A 17963-nucleotide genomic window follows, 5' to 3' on the forward strand; every position below is an offset into this window, starting at 1 on the left:
TTTTAGGCTGTAACAGGGTCATACACAGTAAGTGAGGCAGTGAGATAGTAAACTGTAGCAGTTACTACAAATCAAGCTAAATCAAACAGAGTGATAAAATCAAGGTCATACAAAAGAAACCAAATTTAAACCAAAGACACAGGGGTCAATTTATTATTGTAGCGTATCATGTCCGCCGCACATCGATAAATGTCGACAGCAAGCAGGGGGTGTTAATCAACCCAATCGGATTCGATCGGATTGATTTCTGTACGCCACTTCAGAGCAGAACATTTTGATTATCTAGATTCCCAATTGGGAAACTGACATCTTGCAGAAATAAATTAGCACATCACAACTTAAACATTGAGCTATTACAGGGATTTGTGCTTCTCATCATAGTCACAATTTGCACGTTATTTTCCATTATAATTAATTGAGCAGCATCTATCTCACAACTGCTGATCTCTTGTCACAAAGAAGGAGTTCCACTGTGAAGTATACCAGCATCACAAAAAACACCTTCAAATAGTAACAAAATAATTTAAATTGGTAAAAAAAAACGCCTTTGAAAAAAAATAGTCCACTCTAACATATGTGCAAAAGAAAACACGAAAAAGAAGAATTAAATAGTAAGACCACCTTGACAGCTTTTTAATAGTGAAATCCTACTGATAGACAGGGTGCTTCAAATGAGTTTTTATGAATTCTTTACCGTCAGTCCCTTGTTTTGTCTGAAAAGTCTCTAAAACACCTGTCATTTTATAGCAATACTGCTTTTCCATAACAAATCATTACAAATATTTACCATATTTCAAGCATGTTTTCAAAGTTGCTGCAGTTGTAATTGTTTTAATCATTTAGTGATAGGTTCTTGTTTCATGTGTGAGATAGGCATGTGCATACGGCAGTTTTGTTAGCTGTTGAATGTGGAAGGAGGTGACTGCTCACGGCATTCACTTCTTTCCTGAGCATATTTCTTCTTGTGAAAGTGCAATACACTGAGATCAGGATTTGCACAGATGTTAGTGTGTTGAACTTGCAAAAGACGAAATCTACCCCTGAAAAGAGCTGAATTCCGCGAACAGACATCTTCCACATTCAGCATTTAAAGAAAATGCCTAGTGTGAATTTTAATGGATGGAATGCCCACTTACAAATCTGTACAAAATATAGGTGATGTGATGCTCAATGAATTTTGGACATTTTACCTTTGCAAGGTCCCTTGGCAACCTCATGAGCATATATGAATCTGGTATGATGAATTGGTTTAATAGTAAAGCTACTTACGTACATAAGGAGTATAAATAATATGTGTTAATGTGTCACATTACTGGGGATAAAATGTGTTTAGAATAGGGTTGTATGTAGGCCTCAATTACAGGAAAATAGGAATATCTGTTAAAAGAAATAACAAACAAAATTATAGTAGTGAGGGACTTAAATTAGCCAGATATAGACTGGGATATTTTTGCAAAGGGAATCACTTGAGCAATTAGTTAAGGAACCAACTCAAAAGGACGTTTTATTAGATTGTATACTTACAAATAGTGATAAAGTATAAGATGTGTCTGTGGGTGAGATTGTAGGGTCCAGTAATCATTAATCTGTTTGGTATAGTATTCCTATGCAGGCACTGTCCACTCACACTAAAACAAAAGATTTAGACTTTAGGAAGGCTGATTTTTCATAATACCAAGACAATGTTAGATGCAACTGCACACTGTATTAGTCATTTCTATAAAAGTAAAAGGAAGAGGAGCCAATATGGTTTTCAATGTGTCTTTATAGCACATGCTATAAACACACAAAAAAATAGATTATAACAAATGCAGACACAGTCAGATGATGACATGCAAATATGGACAGACCAATAAAATGAGTAAGAAGATGTAGAAGATGAGAGCACAATCAGTATGTAAAACATAAAAACATTGACTGTAGAATGCTGGAAAAAGATAAGCAATTTGTAAACAGTCTCAATGATTACTTTTGTTCTGTCTACAATGATTGTAAAGATAAAGCAACTATATTAAGAGATGCTACTAAAATGGATATTGGCTTAGTATTAATCTTTAACAGAGAATGATGTTTTATTAGTATTATTAAAAATAAAAGTAAAAAAGTCAGTGGGTCCTGTTTGTATTTATCCAAGGGTTTTAAATGTTTTTTGATCTGTGCTAGCTGTCTGATTAACGGGTCTGTTTAATCAATTGCTATTGACAGCTGCAGCAGATTATTGGAGAATAGTAAAGGTAGTATTTCTCCATAAAAAAGGCAGTAGGGAAGACTCTTGTAACTACATGCCAGCCAGGCATGCAAAATAATTATGGCTTACATAAAAACAAGCAATTAAGAGGGAAAAAACAGAACTATTTTACGCCAAGAAGATCATGCCAAACTAGTCTAGTTGACTTATTGATTATATAACTGGTGTTAGACCAGGGTGGAGCAGTAAAATTTAGCATATCTAGATTTCAGCAAAGCATTTGAATCTGTCGCACACAACAAACTAATTTAAAAACTGCATTTCCTTTGACTAGACTCAAAAATTGTGAAGTGAGTAGAATGCTGGCTTGAAGGGCCTCTATAGTGATTAAATGAAAATGACATAATTGTTACATTAAAAGCAAAATTAAAATGATTAGTAGTCAGCGCCAGGAGAGCAAAGCACACAAACTCACTACAAAAATTGGCCACCTAACAGGGTCATACAGGTGAATAAATAAATAGTGGGGACATAGGAGCACCACCCAAAGGGTGGAAAAGCTTGGCCCAAAGAGATTTTCAATATGGGTGTATAATGGCCAAAAAACAACACATACTATTGTAATGTATTACTAAAGAGCGTAGAAATAGTACTGTATTAATAACACATAATTATGTATTAGTACGGAGCTTAGAAATAGGGTGAAAAATACAGACAATAAAGATTATATAAAAACATATGTTATATATAAAAACGGTTTTATTTCAAGTAATATATGGAACAAGATTGCTAGAACTATGTAGCAATCAGCAGAGTTAGTCACAATCTAAAGTAAAATATTTAAAAAGCAACAGTGAAAAACATATGTCAAACATATGACAAAATAAGGGTATAAAAAACAAGGAACAATAAGAAGAATTAATAAATGATATATATATATATATATATATATATATATACACATATATATATATATATATATATATATATATATATATATATATATAAAAAAAAGGGTATAAAAAATATGACAAAACTTCATTTCCTTTGACTAGACTCAAAAATTGTGAAGTGGGTAGAATGCTGGCTTGAAGGGCCTCTATAGTGATTAAATGAAAATGAAATAATCATTACATTAAAAGTATACAGGAACACCTTGCGTCCCGTACTTTCATAGATACTTGGCAGACATTAGATGGTACCACAACCGATACTACATGCTATTCTGTGGCACATAAAACTTATACAATGATCGATTATATTTATGCTAGTCAGATCCTTCAATCGATGCTATTATCTTCTAAAATCTACACTTGTGTGTGGTTCGATCACTCCATAGTATCGCTTCTGTTAGATGGGGTTCAAGACAGCAAGTGAGAAAAATTGTGGACATACCACCCACAATACTTTAAACAACCCTCAGCTCAGGACCATATCCTAAACCTTCTTAGAGAATACTGGGACATAAATGTAGACACTACAACAAACCTACTATACACATGGGCTGCCCACAAAGCATATTTAAGGGGCCTTTTAATACAAGGAAAAGCAGCACAAACCAAACAACTTGAACAGCAGATATCTAAACTTCATCAATTGAAAGTCCAATATTTTAAATTTGCCAATAAACCCGGACAGATATCTAGCGCACAAATTACAGGAGAGAAATAGAGCTTTAGATATACCTCTCCTCCAGAGGATGGATGGCAATGTGACCTTGTCTCCTCAGGAGATAGTTGATGAGTTTGCGGGGTATTACGGACAATTATATGATGGACATAAAACTGCACAGATACCAAAAAGAATACACATAGGTTCCTGTTAGACACCCATCTCCCAACTGTTTCTAAAAAAGAAGACAGAGAGGTCCTAAATGCTCCTATATCTCCTATGGAGGTTGCACAAGTTATAAAGGAATTAAAAGTGGGTAAGGCAGCAGGGCCGTATGGATTTCCTGGGGACTATTATAAATTGTTTAGAACTACCCTATTGCCCCATCTCACAAAATTTTGTAATCATCTGCTGGAGGGCTATGAGGTACCTTCAGAATTACTTGGAGCCAAAATCGTGGTCCTCCCCAAAGCAGGGAAAAATCCTAAATTGTGTACTAGCTATCGCCCCATATCGCTTATAAACCAAGACCTAAAGATTTTCACTAAATTATTGACCAATCATCTAAAAGCAATATTACCATCCCTTATACATCCGGATCAGGTGGGATTCATAACAAATAGAGAAGCCCCTGACAATATAAGAAGGATGTTGAGCATCATAGACCACCTTAGTGGGGGGGACACCTTCTCTGCTTCTATCGTTGGATGCGGAGAAGGTGTTTCATAGGATAGACTGGAAATATATGATCACAGTTTTACACCACATGGGCTTTGAAGGCCCTTTTATCAGTGCAATTCAGGTGGTCTATTCCACACCTACAGCACAAGTAGTTTCAGCAGGCTATAGATCCAAACCATTTCCTATACTAAATGGAACAAGACAGGAATGCCCCCTTTCCCCCCTAATATTCACTATCTGTATAGAGCTCTTGGCAGCTAAAATTCGATTGTCACCAGATATAACGGGAGCTAAAATCTCTAACCTAGACTATAAATTAACCTTATTCACAGATGATATCCTACTCTATAACCTTCTAGATAAACTCTCACAGATTTCAGGATATAAAATTAACCTTGAGAAGTGTGAAGCTTTATCAATAGCTCTACCTCCTCACACTAAAAAAAGCTATAGAGCTTAACTTTGAATTTAAGTGGGTAAAACATTTCCTCAAATATCTGGGGATACATCTGACATCTAAGTTCCAACAATTGTATAAATATTATTATGTACCACTCTATAAATCCAGAATTAGAAGAAATACACCTTTTCCTGGTATGGCCACCTATCGATTGCTAGAACTATGTAGCAATCAGCAGAGTTAGTCACAATCTAAAGTAAAATATTTAAAAAGCAACAGTGAAAAACATATGTCAAACATATGACAAAATAAGTGTATAAAAAACAAGGAACAATAAGAAAAATTAATAAATGATATATATATATATATATATATATATATATATATATATATAAAGGGTATAAAAAATATGACAATACTGCATTTCCTTTGACTAGACTCAAAAATTGTGAAGTGGGTAGAATGCTGGCTTGAAGGGCCTCTATAGTGATTAAATGAAAATAAAATAATCATTACATTAAAAGTATACAGGAACACCTTGCGTCCCATACTTTCATAGATACTTGGCAGACATTATATGGTACCACAACCGATACTACATGCTATTCTGTGGCACATAAAACTTATACAATGATCGATTATATTTATGCTAGTCAGATCCTTCAATCAATGCTATTATCTTCTAAAATCTACACTTGTGTGTGGTTCGATCACTCCATAGTATCGCTTCTGTTGGATGGGGTTCAAGACAGCAAGTGAGAAAAATTGTGGACATACCACCCACAATACTTTAAACAACCCTCAGATCAGGACTGTATCCTAAAGCTTCCTAGAGAATACTGGGACATAAATGTAGACACTACAACAAACCTACTATACACATGGGCTGCCCACAAAGCATATTTAAGGGGCCTTTTAATACAAGGAAAGCAGCACAAACCAAACAACTTGAACAGCAGATATCTAAACTTCATCAATTGAAAGTCCAATATTTTAAATTTGCCAATAAACCCAGACAGATATCTAGCGCACAAATTACAGGAGAGAAATAGAGCTTTAGCTATACCTCTCCTCCAGAGGATGGATGGCAATGTGACCTTGTCTCCTCAGGAGATAGTTGATGAGTTTGTGGGGTATTATGGACAATTATATGATAGACATAAATCTGCACAGACACTGAAAAGAATACACATAGGTTCCTGTTAGACACCCATCTCCCAACTGTTTCTAAAAAAGAAGACAGAGAGGTCCTAAATTCTCCTATATCTCCTATGGAGGTTGCACAAGTTATAAAGGAATTAAAAGTGGGTAAGGCGGCAGGGCTGTATGGATTTCCTGGGGACTATTATAAATTGTTTAGAACTACCCTATTGCCCCATCTCACAAAATTTTGTAATCATCTGCTGGAGGGCTATGATGTACCTTCAGAATTACTTGGAGCCAAAATCGTGGTCCTCCCCAAAGCAGGGAAAAATCTTAAATTGTGTACTAGCTATCACCCCAAGACCTAAAGATTTATAAACCAAGACCTAAAGATTTTCACTAAAATATTGGCCAATCGTCTAAAAGCAATTTTACCTTCCCTTATACATCCGGATCAGGTGGGATTCATAACAAATAGAGAAGCCCCTGACAATATAAGAAGGAATTTGAGCATCATAGACCACCTTAGTGGGGGGGGGGGGACACCTTCTCTGCTTCTATCGTTGGATGCGGAGAAGGCGTTTGATAGGATGGACTGGAAATATATGATCACAGTTTTACACCACATGGGCTTTGAAGGCCCTTTTATCAGTGCAATTCAGGTGGTCTATTCCACACCTACAGCACAAGTAGTTTCAGCAGGCTATAGATCCAAACCATTTCCTATACTAAATGGAACAAGACAGGGATGCCCTCTTTCCCCCCTAATATTCGCTATCTGTATAGAGCTCTTGGCAGCTAGAATTCGATTGTCACCAGATATAACGGGAGCTAAAATCTCTAACCTATACTATAAATTAACCTTATTCACAGATGATATCCTACTTACAATTACCAAACCATTGATCTTCCTTCCGAATCTCTATAACCTTCTAGATAAATTCTCACAGATTTCAGGATATAAAATTAACCTTGAGAAGTGTGAAGCTTTATCAATAGCTCTACCGCCTTACACTAAAAAAAAGCTATAGAGCTTAACTGAATTTAAGTGGGTAAAACATTTCCTCAAATATCTGGGAATACATCTGACATCTAAGTTCCAACAATTGTATAAATATTATTATGTACCACTCTATAAATCCAGAATTAGAAGAAATACACCTTTTCCTGGTATGGCCACCTATCGGCAGTCAAAATGAATACCTTCCCTAGCCTACTTTACTTAATTAGAGCACTTCCCCTAAAAAATCCAACTTCAGAATTGTCCACCCTACAAAGAGACTTAGTAGCATATGTTAGGGGCACTATAAAAGCGAGGGTACCATCAATGATATTGACACAAAATAAATCCTTGGGGGGGGGACATCCCAAATTTACTAGATTTTTATAAAGCAGCAAGAATTTCACAGATGATGCTGATTGGGAGGCGACAAGGAGAAATTATTTGTCCCAAACTAGAGGCGGGAATCGAGGGTCTAACATATGAAGATAATGTACTGTTTAGATACTAAAGACTATAGTTTTTACAGATCTGCAGATTGTAACAAGTTATCCCCCTTGAAAGGGGACCGAGCAAGGAGAATTCGAGATATACTGAAGAATTTAGAATAATATCAATAAGTTCAAATATTGGTATACATGTTTGTTTATATCTTGTTGGTTGACCTTTACTTTTTTCTAAATTTATAAAGTAAAAATTCTAATAAAAATCATTTAAACATATAGGGGCATATTTATCTAGCTCTGTATGGAGCTTGAGGCCCCTTGTGTCCAGCAAGCCTTCAGGCTCACCGGAAACAGAAGTTATGAAGCAGTGGTCTAAAGACCACTGCTCCATAACTTGTCCGCCTGCTCTGAGGTGGCGGACAGAAATCAACCTGATCGAATACGATCGGGTTGATTAACACACCCCTGCTAGTGGCCGATTGGCCGTGAATCTGCAGGGGGCAGCATTGCACCAGCAGTTCACAATAACTGCTGGTGCAATGATAAATGCCAACAGTGTATGCTGTCAGCATTTAGCGATGTGCAGCGGACATGATACACTACTTTGTATTATGTCCGCTCGCACATTGATACAAATGCCCCGTAGTGATTAAATGAAATGCTCTAATTCAGAACACTGCTGGTCCAGACCTGAAACCGCTGCTTATTGATGACTCATGCTGTCTCCTGTGTATGACCCTGTGGGGTCAATTTATCAAGCTCCGTACGGAACTTGATGCCCGTGTTTCCGGTGAGTCTAAAGACCGCTGCTCCATAACCTATCCGCCTGCTCTGAGGCGCAGTCAAAAATCAACCCGATTGAATACAATCGGGTTGATTGACACCCCCTGCAAGTGGCCAATTGGCCGCAAATCTGCAGGGGGCGGCATTGTACCAACAGTTCACAAGAACTGCTGGTGCAATAATAAATGCGATGTGCAGCAGACATGATACACTACTACGTATCATGTCTGCTCAAACATTGATATATATGCCCACTCGAACATTGATACATATGCCCGCTTGAACATTGATACATATGCCCGCTCGAACATTGATACATATGCCCCATAGTGATTAAATGAAATGCTCTAATTCAGAACACTGCTGGTCCAGACCTGAAACCGCTGCTTATTTAATCAGTAATGTTAGTTGCATAACCCAGCTGTGTAACTAGCGCTGCTGATTGGATCAATGACAGCAGTGTTCTGCGGGTCCAAAGCAGTACTTTAACTGTGTGTTTAATCTCTTTGCGAGAGATAAACACATAGCTTTGATGTGTCACTAGTGATAAAATGATATGCTGTAATGAATTGGAGCATTTCATTTTATCACTATAGTGGCCCTTTAATATATTTATTAGAGATGTCAGCAAAGAGCTTAAAGGGGATGATATGACAGGTTGGTGATAGATGATAAACTTGAGATGCTGATTTTTCAGGGGTGGTGGTTCAAATAAACAGTGATATAAAACATTTAAGGATTGAAAAATTACTAGGATCTACATTTTAACATCACAAAGTGCAAAAATATTCAGTTAGGTAAGAAAAATCCAATGGTTAATTACAAATCCAATGACACTTTAGTGAATGCTACAAAAGGACTTGGGAAATTATTATTTTATATGATTTTAAATTTGCTAAGGCCAGTAGAATTCTTGGTTTTATAGGTACAGGGAGCCCTCCGTTTCTGCCGGTTTTAGGTTCCAGAAGGAATGGTTGTAAATCGAAACCGTCATAAATTGAAACCCAGTTTATAATGTAAGTTAATGGGAAGTGAGGGAGATAGGTTCTAGGCCCCTCTTAAAATTGTCATAAGTAACACCTAATACATTATTTTTAAAGCTTTGAAATGAAGACTTTAAATGCTAAACAGCATTATAAACCTAATAAAATAATCACACAACACAGACTTCACTTGCATTTTTCTGCAAACAGTTCTTTCTATGCATTCCAATCTGGACTGATTTATAGACAGGAAGATCTTGTTCCTTTGAAATCTGCTGGATAGCTCAGGTCTGGTTAAACTGTTTAATTTCAGCTTGCTTGGCTTTGCTGCAACACAAGCGGACAGCTCCACCTACTGGCTATTTTAATAAATGCACTGCTTCTCAATGCTTTTCAATAGCAGTCACATGACTGGAAAAAAAGGTTGTTATTCTGAAACGGTGTAAATTGAACCATTGTAAAACGAGGGTCACCTGTATTTGCCGCTGAAATACTATGTTCTTATGCCACTTTACAGATCCCTAGTTAGGTCTTATTTTTGGAATTGTGTAAAGTTCTGGAGGGTTTATCCAGAATGACATAAATACATTGGAAAATTTTCAAAGGAGGGCTAAAAAAATGGTACATGGTCTAAAAAATAAAACTTCTCAGGAAAGGCTCAATGACCTAAGTTTGTATAGAGAATCAAAAGAGGTTATATAATAGATCATTTCAAGTATATAAGGAAGATTAAAAAAGCTGAGGCTGTAAGTACTTTTTACTATAAAAACAATTCTAGAACAGGAGATCATGATCTCAAGTTGAAGAGCAGTAGGTTCAGGAGCAAACTGCGGAAGGACTTCTTCACAGAAAGTGTGCTTGATTCATTGAATAAACATCAGTTAGAGGTAGTAACAACAAACACTCGGCTAGATTTAGAGTTTGGCGGCCAAAGGGGTGCGTTAGCTACGCGTGCTTTTTTTCTCCTGCACCTTTTAAATACCGCTGGTATTTAGAGTTCACAGAATGGCTGGGCTTTCAGTGCGTTAGGCTCCAAAAAGGGAGCTTAGAGCATAATTTAACGCCACTGCAACTCTAGATACCAGCGGTGCTTACGGACACGGCCAGCTTCAAAAACGTGCTTGTGCACGATATCCCCATAGAAAACGATGGGGCAGTTTGAGCTGAAAAAAAAACCTAACACCTGCAAAAAAGCAGCGTTCAGCTCTTAACGCAGCCCCATTGTTTGCTATGGGGAAACACTTCCTACGTCTGCACCTAACACTCTAACATGAACCCTGAGTCTAAACACCCCTAACCTTACACTTATTAACCCCTAATCTGCCGCCCCCGCTATCGCTGACACCTGCATATTTTTTTAACCCCTAATCTGCCGCTCCGTATACCACCGCTACCTACATTATCCCTATGTACCCCTAATCTGCTGCCCCTAACACCGCCGACCCCTATATTATATTTATTAACCCCTAATCTGCCCCCCACAACGTCGCTGCCAGCTACCTACAATAATTAACCTCTAATATGCCGATCGGAGCTCACCGCTACTATAATAAATGTATTAACCCCTAAAGCTAAGTCTAACCCTAACACTAACACCCCCCTAAGTTAAATATAATTTTTATCTAACAAAATAAATTAACTCTTATTAAATAAATTATTCCTATTTAAATCTAAATACTTACTTGTAAAATAAACCCTAATATAGCTACAATATAAATTATAATTATATTGTAGCTATTTTAGGATTAATATTTATTTTACAGGCAACTCTGTATTTATTTTAACCAGGTACAATAGCTATTAAATAGTTAATAACTATTTAATAGTTACCTAGTTAAAATAATTACAAAATTACCTGTAAAATAAATCCTAACCTAAGTTACAATTAAACCTAACACTACACTATCAATAAATAAATTAAATAAACTACCTACAATTATCTACAATTAAACCTAACACTACACTATCAATAAATTAATTAAATACAATTTCTACAAATAAATACAATTAAATAAACTAACTAAAGTACAAAAAATAAAAAAGAACTAAGTTACAAAAAATAAAAAAATATTTACAAACATTAGAAAAAAATTACAACAATTTTAAACTAATTACACCTACTCTAAGCCCCCTAATAAAATAACAAAGACCCCCAAAATAAAAAAAATGCCCTACCCTATTCTAAATTACAAAAGTTCAAAGCTCTTTTACCTTACCAGCCCTTAAAAGGGCCCTTTGCGGGGCATGCCCCAAAGAATTCAGCTCTTTTGCCTGTAAAAAAAAACATACAATACCCCCCCCAACATTACAACCCACCACCCACATACCCCTAATCTAACCCAAACCCCCCTTAAATAAACCTAACACTAAGCCCCTGAAGATCTTCCTACCTTGTCTTCACCATGCCAGGTATCACCGATCGTTCCAGGCTCCGAAATCTTCATCCAAGCCCAAGCGGGGGCTGGCGATTCATAATCCGGCGGCTGAAGAGGTCCAGAAGAGCCTCCAAAGTCTTCATCCTATCCGGGAAGAAGAGGCGATCCGGACCAGCAACCATCTTGATCCAAGCGGCATCTTCTATCTTCATCCGATGACGACCGGCTCCATCTTGAAGACCTCCACCGCGGACCCATCTTCTTCTTCCGACGACTTCCCGACGATTGACGGTTCCTTTAAGGGACGTCATCCAAGATGGCGTCCCTCGAATTCCGATTGGCTGATAGGATTCTATCAGCCAATCGGAATTAAGGTAGGAAAATTCTGATTGGCTGATGGAATCAGCCAATCAGAATCAAGTTCAATCCGATTGGCTGATTCAATCAGCCAATCAGATTGAGCTCGCATTCTATTGGCTGTTCCGATAGAATCCTATCAGCCAATCAGAATTCGAGGGACGCCATCTTGGATAATTGTTCTTGAATAAATAATATGCAATACAAACTTATTTAAAGAGACACAAAACACAATTTTATTACTTGATTCAAATAGAGCATGCAATTGTAAACAACTTTCAAATTTACTTTTATTATCAAATATACTTTGTTCTCTTGGTATATTTTGTTAAAAAGCAGGGACATGAGCTCAGGAGTTTTACAAGAATATTATCCATTTGCAAGAGCCCTAGAGGGCAGAAATATATCTCACACACAGTATAAGTTAAAGTGATATGACACCCAAAATATAAAATAGGAAATAAATTATCTTGAGTATTAACTCCGCTAGAAGTAAGCTTTTTGCGTGTGTCGGCTTGCGCTAGTATTATGAGTTGAAAGTAAACTGTTTTCACTTGAGTTCTAACCAACGAGCGCAAGAAGCCGAACCAACAATATTGCGCACGATAACCTATTCCAGCATAGAAGTTAATGGAGCAAAAAAAACCTGAAGAAACATAACACCCTAATTGCGCGCAAATCCAATCACATATTCCCGACATGTCGCTAACCCGACATGGAAATTTGAATATTTGACATTTAAAAGTTCTTCACATAGCAAAATAAGTTCTATTTAATCATAAATATTTCTACATATATCTGTTTTTTGGGGGGTTTTTTGTGTGTATATTTGTACCGATACAGTAATCAGGCTATAGCTGTACCCTTAGAATAAGTTATATCTGTACCCTTAGAATAAGTATTTACTAATTATGTTGTAGTCCTCTGTTGAGACTATAGAGTTCGGCCTATATAGATCCAACCTCATTTACAATAACAAAAAATGCCAATTTAAATGGACAGAAAAGTCATAATAAGACATTCATGAATTAGACAGAGCAATTTTAACAACTTTCCAATTTACTTCAATTATTTAATTTGCTTCCTTCTCGTCATATCCTTTGGTTTATCTAGGAAAGCTCAGGAGCAGCAAAGAACCTAGGTTCCAGCTGCTGATTAGTGGTGGCATAAACATACCGATCGTCATTGGCTCACTTATGTGTTCAGTTAGAAACCAGTAATGCATTGCTGCTTCTTCAAAAGATGATACCAAGAGAAGGAAGCAAATTTGATTATAAAAGTAAACTAGAAAGATTTTTATAATGGTCTGTTCTACCTAAATCATTAAAGAAAAATTTTGGGTTTCATATTCCTTTAACTTGCATTAATACAATTAGAAAGATGACCCATTTAACACAAGCAATTATATCCCTGAACATCCCTGTTTTTAGACAAAAAGTACCTAATCCATTTCTAAATGTATCTCTTTATGCAATGAGTTCCACAATTTGCTCTTACAGTGAAAAAATGTCTGCGTTGCTGGTCATTAAATCTCCTTTCCTTTAGCCTTAAATTGTGACCTCTTGAGAAAAACAATTGCCTTGGAGTAAACAGCACGTACGCCAAATCTGGGCTAGTTTACATGACGTTAGCTACCTGTAGCGAAAGTTTTGTACCAGCTCTAGCCACAAGCAGCAAATCATGAGCTATCACACTTCATTTGCTACAAATGGTAGCAAGAATAAGGTAGCAAGAGCTCATAAAGACTAGCAAGAGGTTGTGGCTTACTATAACTTTAATGGACTTAGGAATGAATTGTAGCTAAAATATCATATGAGGCCCACTACAAATCTACCAACATTTATAAGCTGTCGCTAAAAAACTGTTTTATTTCTATAAATTTGAGTAGGTATGGATATATGATAGCTGGTACATACAGGAGGCATACAACTAGTTTGAGATCCAGTATACTGTATTTTAATTTATTTTAAGATCTGTTTAATTGAGTCTAAAAATTGCTGTATTTGTTATTAGTTTGCATTTATTTTTGCATGTACATTTCAGATTATAAAATGTTATAATGTATAGTTTTCACAAAAGTGATATTTCAGAAAGCATAACATTATGATACTGATGTGTTGTGCTTTATCTGTTTGTCTACATTTTAAGGGACATTAAACACTTTGAGGGTATAAAAGGATAAATCGTTTAATCTGCAATATACTTTTATTATTCATTTTGTCCTCTTTTCCTGTAATCCCATTCTAAAATTGTGACCTTTTAAGTTCTTGTTAGAAATGGAAGTGGAGAACACTGTTATATTCCACACAGCCATTGGCTGCACACTCTTGTGACCTTTTTAAAACTGTCCCTAAATGGCTATAGTGGAGAAGATAACCTAAGTTACAACATGGCAGCTCCCATTGTTTTATAGACACTAAGGGGCATATTTATCAAGCTCCGTATGGAGGCTCGCCGGAAACACAAGTTATGAAGTAGCGGTCTAAAGAGTCTTGCATAACCAACACTGTTATATTAATATACTTTTTACCTCTATTATTACCTTGTATCTAAGCCTACAGACTGCTCCTTATCTTAGTTCTTTTGACAGACTTGCATTTTAGATAATCAGTGCTGACTCATAAATAACTCCACAAAAGTGAGCACAGTGTTATCTATATGGCATACATGAATTTGCACTGTCTAACTGTGAAAAACTGTCATAATTCACCAAGATAAGAGGCGGCCTTCAACGACTTAGAAATCAGTTTGGGCCGTCTAGGTTTAGCTTTCAACAAAGAATACCAAGACAACAAAGCAAATTTGATGATAAAAGTAAATTGGAAAATTGTTTAAAAGTGTGTGCTCTATCTGAATCATGAAAGTTTTATTTTATCTTGACTGTCCCTTTAAAGGGATAACAGTATAGCTTCTACAAAGCAGCATCAGCACAAAAAAAGCTAATTGTTAATGTATTTATTTGGTGCTCAGACGAAATGCCGATGGACAGAATGCCAATGCACATTTGTCCGTCAGACATATGTCCAAGAGACTGTGTTCCGATGTCAGCCAAGGGCAAATACGCTCCAGAGTTCTCTGTTCTAATCATATCTCGGTCGCTGCAACCACCTCTGGGGACCGAACCATGGGTCCCACCCCCCAGGACTTGCTGTTAACTATCTATCTCTCTGTCTATCTTCCGATCTGTATTTATCCTTATCTATATGTGTGTCTGTACATCTATCAATCTTTTGATCTGTATATATCCTTATCTATATATCTATCTCGTGGCTGGACTGTTATCCAATGGCCATTTGTCTGTCGGAATATTATCCATCGAACAAATGTCAGTCGGACCAATTTCTGTCTGATAACAATCCGGCCACAATTTTTTTATGGGTTCATGTTTGGCTAAGAGCAAATATTAAGCTTAAATACATTTTGGCTGACACAGGAATCAATCAATCAACTGATAATGAAATTGCTGGAGATACTTATTGAATAGTGTAAATTTTAGTAATAGTAATAGTTTTAAGAGCATGAATAAATTTTTTTTTTTTTAAAGTTTGCCAGTTATGGTGTTAGATGTTCAGGAAATTGCAGGCAATGTGTTGTTAATGAGATGGAGAATCAGTCCAGTGGGGGCTGTAAGACAGTAATGGGTTAATACCAGTCTCCATAATGCAGTTATAATTACATTCAACCCACAGGTGCTTTATGTTAATGCTGAGGGTCAATATTGTGGTAGGATTAGGGTTAAGACACCAGGGATCCTCAGAATACAGGGGCTTGTTAAAAAAAGAGCTTTAATAAATTCACGGTATTGCCACATAAAGAAGATCTTATACAGAATTGTTACAAAAAAAAAAAAATAGTTCTGAAAATTACCTTTGTATTTATTTAGTTTTTCTTTGATCTTTTCCAGTATTATTATTTTGCTTTATGAGCTGCTTACTGGAACATAAAGGGGACAATATAAAACCAAAGCTTCTCTGATCTGTCTGCTTGACACTTTCCTGGACTTTTTCAGTCAAGTGACCAACTTTGTACATGTAATATTTATTTGTTTATCCAACAGCATTATCAACAAAGATGCAGCACTCTTGGGGCTCATGAATTATAAAATGGTTGTTGTTTTATTCCTAGTTTAGTAGTATCTACAGGCATAGCATATACTACAGATAGATAGATAGATAGATAGATAGATAGATAGATGATAGATAGATAGATAGATAGATAGATAGATAGATAGATAGAACAGATGCCACAATTCTGGGAAAGTTTTCCACAATATGTTGGTGTGTGTCTGCAAGAATTTGTGCCCATTCAGCCAAAAGAGCCTTTGTGAGGTCAATCACTGATATTGGATGAGAAGGTCCGGCTTGCAAATTGTGTTCCAATTTATTTAATCCCAAAGATGTTCAATGAAGTTGAGGTCAGGGCTCTGTTTAGGCCACTTAAGTTCCTCTACACCAAACTCATCAGTAGGCTCTATGCATGTAGGTCCAGAGGTGGCATGCTTTATACCACTCCAGCTGACACTTGGCATTGCGTATGTTGATGTGAGGTTTGGGTAAAGCTACTTGACCATGGAAACCCATTTCATGAATCTTTTGACGCCCAGTTCTTGTGCTACCAGAGGCAGTTTGGAACTCTGTGGGGAGTGCAACAGATGGGAAGATAGGCGATTTTTCTCTGCTACAGGTGTCAGCACCATTTCATAGCTGGGCTGTGGTTGCTCCTAGAAGATTCCTCTTCACAAATATAACACATACTGTAGAGTTGATTTGGGGACATCTAGCAGGGCACACATTTCACAAACTGACTTGTGGTAAAGGTGGCATACGTTTAAAGTAACTTTACTCTTTAGTAGAACCCATTGTACTGCAAGCATTTGTTATGATTTTATGGCTATGTGCTGGGTTTTATGCACCTGTTAGCAACAGGTGTGGGTGTATATAAATACATAGTGTATGCTCTACTATTATCAATAAACTTTGTACAGTATAATAAAAAATCTGGTAAGTACAGGTTATTTACAAAGTAGAAACATTACATAACATATCATTTAACCTGTTTGTACTCTGAGACACATGCTTTTAAACATAGAATTACCTGAAAAACCTGTATATACTATACATATCCAAACAATATTTAAATGGATATGGAGCGTCTTGCTTACAATCCACTGGGTGTAACACAAAGATGTCTTTTCACAAAAACGTGTAAGATATATTTTTTACTAAATTGTAATGGAAAGTTGCATATTTTTATAAGCTCTGGTATCAGTAGTGTTTTTATCTAATAAATCAAGGCATATTTAAGAAATGTCTTACGGACCTGATTCAGATCCGCAAGACATCGCTGAATGCGGAGAGCAATACGCTCTCCGCATTTAACATTGCATCAGCAGCTCACAAGAGCTGCTGGTGCAACACTGCCCCCTGCAGACTCGCGGCCAATGGGCCGCCAGCAGGGGGTGTCAATCAACCCGATCGTACTCTATTGGGTTGAATTGTTGCGATTCCTGTCCGCCTGCTCAGAGCAGGCGGACAGGTTATGGAGCAGCGGTCTTTGTGACCGCTGCTTCATAACTGCTGTTTCTGGCGAGTCTTCAGACACGCCAGAAACACGGGCCATCAAGCTCCTTTCGCAGCTTGATAGATAGGCCCCTAAGAATGATAAGCCAGTGAGAGGCTGTATCACTCACGCTAATAAAGTCAATGTGAGTTATGTTCATGGCTGCTTCTTGCCATATTGAAGAGATCAGTGTTAAGTGTGGACACATGGATCTTTTTGTACTTAAAGGGATATGAAACCCAAACAAATTATTTTGTGATTCATATAGAGCATTCAATTTACTTCTATTATCAAATTTGCTTCCTTCCTATGGTATTCTTTGTTGAAGAGATACCTAGATAGGTGTCCTACATTGCAGTAAATAGCGCTGCCATCTAGTGCTCTTGCAAATGGATAACATTCTTGCAAAACTGCTGCCATATAGTGCTACAGAAATG

The 17963-nt window shown here is 36.8% G+C and overlaps 1 protein-coding gene across 1 annotated transcript in view; it reads left to right on the forward strand.

Moving 5' to 3' along the window:
• Nucleotides 1-17963, forward strand: part of LOC128657235 (parapinopsin-like) — a 707525-nt gene that overhangs the window by 688873 nt on the left and 689 nt on the right. The gene's annotated exons all lie outside the window — the stretch shown is intronic.

Source organism: Bombina bombina, chromosome 4 (genome assembly GCF_027579735.1).
Source record: "Bombina bombina isolate aBomBom1 chromosome 4, aBomBom1.pri, whole genome shotgun sequence".
Classification (NCBI taxonomy): domain Eukaryota; kingdom Metazoa; phylum Chordata; class Amphibia; order Anura; family Bombinatoridae; genus Bombina; species Bombina bombina.